Source organism: Molossus molossus, unplaced genomic scaffold (genome assembly GCF_014108415.1).
Source record: "Molossus molossus isolate mMolMol1 unplaced genomic scaffold, mMolMol1.p scaffold_m16_p_2, whole genome shotgun sequence".
In the NCBI taxonomy this organism is placed as follows: domain Eukaryota; kingdom Metazoa; phylum Chordata; class Mammalia; order Chiroptera; family Molossidae; genus Molossus; species Molossus molossus.
The window spans coordinates 14,423,579-14,429,578 of record NW_023425355.1 but is presented as its reverse complement, the minus strand read 5'-3'; positions in this window follow the sequence as shown (position 1 = coordinate 14,429,578).

Here is a 6,000-nt window from a genome sequence, read left to right as displayed (position 1 = left end):
ACAATAAGGTTTTAAACTAATATTGTGGCAATTTAGAAGGAAAATGATTCTGAAAGATACTTCTGAGATAGAACTAACTGGATTTGATGGCTGAGTCAATATTGGTAATAAAGAAAAGGAAAGATTGTGGATGTCTCTAAGGTTTCTGTTTGCGAGACCCAGTGATGGTTATGCCTTAACTAAGAAAAGGATTATACCAAAAGTAGCATGTTTAAAAGAAAATGTCAAAATTTTGTTTTGAATATATTTTCTGCCCTGTAAATATTATTTCTAAATGAATATGTCTAGTAGACCCTTGAAAATATAAGTTTAGAAATGTCTGTATTCCAGTAAGACAATATTTGGTTACTTTGTCAACAATTTTGAATTATATGACTTTTTGATTTCTGGCTATTAATATTGCTCAGAAATAACTTCTAACTCCAGAAATAAGTAAATCAGCCTGAAAACCTAAAAGACTGTTCACATGTCCCTGGACTAAAATCATATAATGTATTTTTTCAGGTTATGACTAAAGCATTACTCTAACATTTAACCAGCTTGAGATCCGTGTCACTTGGCACACTTCTTAGAGAAGAGTTCTGAAAAGCATTAAAAAGGTACATGGAAGGAATGTATAAGAATAAAGGAATATATATTGCCTTAGAAACATTTTGAATAATTACAATGAACTGAAATGATTCGTATGAGGACAATTTGTCAAATGTCTACACAAATATTGGCTATGGTTTTAGTCACTCGAGATAAGAGTGTTCATCATCAATGACCAAGAGTACTAAAAGCATTTTTTCCCTTTTCATAGTTGCAGATATCATATGAACTATGAGTGGCTTCACCAGGGAAAGCTGTTTGAGCTTTTGAGGCCTTCAGCAGCTTCAGAACCCTCAAGCTCTATAGATCATGGAGTGAGTGCCTTGTCTTTGAGGGCCACCTCTAATTTTTGAAAATCAGTGGATCACAGAGGAGATCAAACAAAACTGAGTTTTATTTCTTCCTGGAGTACTAAAATACTAAAGAAGGAAGGCTTTTTGGTAATAGAAGTGTTTATTTCTGGAAATAAATTGTCTCTTTGTTTGAAGATTGCCTAAGCGATGTTCTCTTAGCTATCTATGTGCATCCTTAAGCTATGCCATTTTCTTCAGAAAGTGGTTCCTGATCCACAGGTCTTAGTTAAGTGTTTCCCCTCTGTGCTCACACAGAAAGCTTTATTTCCCCCGTGATATTACACAAAATAATGTAGTTATCTGTAAGGCCTGTGAGGCCCCTGAAGACGGGATCCATTTCTGTGTTATCTGTTACTACATCCCAACATGCTGCATAGTTATAAATACATATCCATTGTATGAAAAATATAGATGAGTGGAAGAAATGAGTTAATAAATGGTCTATTTGGGATGAATCTGAGTCTTTGCCTGAATGGACATGTTAGAGGGTTATGGAGCCTCATCAGGATATTCTGGATAAATAGGAGATTGCAAATAGGAAGCAAGTAAGTGGAAAACAATGGACATTATTAGAAGCAGTCACAGAGAGAGCAAAAGTTACCATTGTCTGCTGGATATACAAAGAGGAGATAGGCTGACTAGCAGATCTCCTAGCATGGTAGCACATAAGAAAAAAATCCATAATTATGATCTTAAATTATAAAGAAAGTATAAATTAGGCTTTAGAAGTTGGGGAAGTAAAACATATATGATAAATATGTGATTGATTTTTACCTTAAACAGTCTGCCCCCTAATATTTTAGTGTTTAAAACAATAATTTCATAATCAAAATTGTTTGGTAGTGGAATCAAAACAGACACATGGATCAATAAAACAGAATAGAGATCACAGAAATAAAGCCACATATATATGGTCAATTAATTTACAATAAAGGACAATAATACACAATGCAAAAAGAATAATTTCTTTAATAAGTGGTGTCAGGGAAACTGGATAGTCACATGCAAAAGAAAAAAAAGAAAGAAACTGAAACAATATATTTCACTATTCACAAAAATCAACTCAAATGGATTAAAGATTTGAACACAAGACCTGATACCATATGATTACTCGAAGAAAACATAGGGGGTAAACTCTTTGACAATGTTCTTGACGATGATTAATTTGGATTTGATACCAGAAGCAAAACAAAACAAATAAACAAGCAAAAATAAGTGGGAATGCATCAAGGTAAAAAGCTTCTGTACAGCAAATGAAGCCATCATCAAAATGAAAAAAAAAAAAAATGAAAGGGCAACGTATGGAATAGAAGAAAATATTTTCAAATTATATATCCAATAAGAGATTAATATCCAAAATATAAAAGGAACTTATATGTCTCAGTAACAACAACAACAACAACAACAACAAAATCTGATTAAAAAATGGGCAGAGGAAGTGAATAGACATTTTTCCAAAAAGATATCTAATAGGTAGTAGGTACATGTAAAGGTGCTTAATATTACTAACCAAGAAAATGCAATTAAAACCACAATGAGATGTTACTTCATACCTGTTAGGACAGCCGCAGGTCACCATCCTCTTGTAACCTTGTGGCCAACATCCACGCTCTACTTCTGCTTCCTTCTCCATCCTGCTGGCCAGCCTAGCTCACACACCTAAACTCCCTACACACGGTAGGCATTCATACATCTTTGTCAAGGAGTGAACCAAGAAAGGAATGTCTGCATGAACTCTAGGCAGGGAGACTCTAGTCCTCTTTAGCTGAGAGGGAATGACAGACTTAGGCCACCACTCCTCACATGCCTGGGCCTCTGCTCAAGAAAAGGAAGCTTCTTGATTTTTGTACATCCCACTACCCCATCCCCCTACCTTATGCCTTCCCACTGGGCTTCTGCCAGGATCTAAGCTCACGAGGACAGGGACTGTGTCGATCCTAGGACCTGGCAGATGTGGCTGCTCAACAAATGTTTGTTGAAAGATAAAAAACAAACAAACAAACAAAAAACAGAAAAGAATAAGAAAAAGAAAAGGAAACCCTTGTGCACTGTTGGTGGGAATATAAATTGGTGTAGCCATTATAGAGGTTCTTCATAATATTTAAAATAGAATTATCATATCATCCAGCAATTCTACATTTGGGTATTTATCCAAAGAAAACAAAACAAAACAAAACAAAAAAACTATCTTGGAAGATATCTGCATCTCCATGTTCATTGCACCATTATTTACAATAGCTAAGACAGGGAAACAATTTACGTGTCCATCAACAGATGAACAAAAGAAGAAAACGTGAATATATATAGATCTATAGATATATCTATATATAGGTATATATATAATTTTTCCATAAAAAGGAAATCTTGCCATTTAGATGGACATTGTGTTAAATGATATAAGACAGACAGAGAAAGACAAATACAGTGATACTTTGGTTCTCGAACATAATTCGTTCCAGGAGGACGGTCGAGAACCAAATTGTTCGAGAACCGAAGCAATGAAACCCAATAGGAAATAATGGAAACTGGATTAATTCGTTCCAAGCCCCAGAAAATGCCTATTTACTGGCCTAATTTGTATATAATATGTAGAAAAACATAAGTCTCAACAAGAAATAAAAGTGTACAGTATGTCTAAGGGTTAAATTCAGTGTAAAGCGTGACTCTCTCCACAAAGCGTGACTCTCTCCACAAAGCGTGACTCTCTCTCTGCACTCACACTGATGGCGCAAGCAAGGCGCGCTGGGCCGAATGAACGCCATTCGGCTCAACTCGGCTCATCTCGGAGGTTCGAGTTCCAAATATTTGTTCGGATTCCAAGACAAAAGTTTCTCGAATCTCCTGGTCAAATACCGATTTGGTCGAAAGTCAAGGCGTTCGAGAACCGAGGTATCACTGTACTATATGGTCTCACTTAGATATAAAATATGAAAAAAAAATATGGTACATACAGACATCAGATTTTTGGTTATCAGAGGCAGGAGGTTGAGGGTGGAAAAAATGGGTAAAGGTGGTCTAAAGGTAAAAACTTCTAGTTATCAGATAAATAATTTGTAGGGATATAGTTTACAGCATGGTGACTATAAAACAAATAATTTTAGTTGTTGGAAAACATTATTTGTGTACTCCATCTTGTTCCTTGTCAAAGTCTAATTCTGTGGTATTACTGATAGGCAACCCCTGATTTCCAACTGTAATATGTTCAAGAGTTTCATTAGTAATTTGATTATTAGAAATAAAAAATACATTTTTTCTTATCTATCTTGTCATTTGTAATGGTTTAAGATAAACCTACAAAAACACAATTAAACTAATAGGATAGCTAATCTATAGATATAACCATCAGCATTTAAAAACCTTCAGCTACCTATCTAACAATCTTGCTTATGGAAAAAAAAATTGACGTTATTATGATTTCCATATTAGACTCAAAAATATAGCAACCAGTGTATTCTTATTAGCAAGATATTAAATTCTTTCTCCCCTATTTCAGCCTACTGAGTGATGGCGCAGAAAATTACATGAGCTTGTAAAAGTCATAGAGGCACTGACTTTGGGGTTGGCTTGAACAGGAAAACACAGGTGGCAGGGGGTGGGAGAGGCTTCACTGGGAGCTTATCCTCTCAAATGGCAGAACAGCCTACATCTAAAAATAGCAAAAGGGGATCTCCAAGATGGCTACAGAGTAGGTTGAAGCTATGCACACATATTCCCAGAGTCAAATCAGATTTATAGGTAAATTATGGAGCACTCAACCTGAAAGGTCAGTTCAACAGGAGGATTATATCCAAGGATTTATAGAAGAAGCTACATAGAGACTAGTAAGAATGGCAGAGATGCAGAGAGGGTGGGCCCCTGTACCCAAGAGTGGCAGCTTATAAGCCAGAAAAATTTTTCGGTTGCAAAAGTCCATCCCAGCCCTCCAAATACTAATAACACCACTCTGCCAAGCTTCAGTTTGGCACAAAGGACTCTCAGATATACCCAACAGAGACCTGTGATAAGCGGACACTCAGATAGTCACTGAACTGTGTGGCTTTGGAACAGGGGCCAATATTTCCCCCTCATGCCAGTTCAGCAGGTACCAACCCTAACAAAAGACTCCCTTGGTCTGTTTTTCCAAGTCCCACTGGCCCCATCCTGCTGAGCTCAGTTCCACAAGGGTAAGAGAATGCTGCTTAGGACTGGGACCTTCAGAGAACATCTTGCTCAGAGTCTTCTGTCAGGGTCTCAATGACATGGCTGCATAGCTAAGGGAAAGTGTGCAGCTCACTCCCCTCCTGTGAACCAGTGCCACGCCCAGTGGAAGATTGCCTTGATCTGTTTTCCCAAGTCCAGCTGGCCCCATCCTGCTATGCTCATTTCTGTGAGGGAAAGGGAACACCACTCAGAGCTGGGACCTTCAGAGCACAGCTCCCTCAGAGACTCTGGTCTGGGGCCCAAGCAGGAATAACTACAGAGCTGGGGAGAGGCATGAACCTAACATCACCCATAACAGAAGGCCTTCTTGATCTGTTTTCCCAAATCATGGTGACCCCATCCTGCTGAGCTTTTTCTTACAGTGGTGACAGCTGGCTGTACCCAACCTGATCCTGTGGTGCACTCCTCCTTGGGGAGGTAAATTTGAAGGCTCTAGTAAAGACTGGGTTGTGTGGCTCTAGAGTAGGGGCCACATTCTCCCCATTGAGTGCATGACCATGCTGCTTCCAAGTAGAGGACCCACCAGACTCATCCTCCTGACATGGTTGCCCCGCATTACTGAGCTTGAGCCAAGAGGAAGGGTCAGTGGGAAATGGGCAGCTGAGACCCACTCTACAGTCTTTTTTCCCCCCTAAGACTCTGGAGAAAATCCAGACAACCTCAGGGGGTGGTGGAGTAGCTGAAAGGTGGACTCTGACCTCAGGGAGCCTTGGACCTTTCATTGATCTGACCCCCAGCTCAGAACTGTAGGAAACTGATCCTTGTACACGGCATGGCCTGTTCTCTACACACCCAGGCCCAGAAGACAGAGCCCCAACCAGTAAATTGTGTGGTAGCCCCAGACAAGTAGACCAAG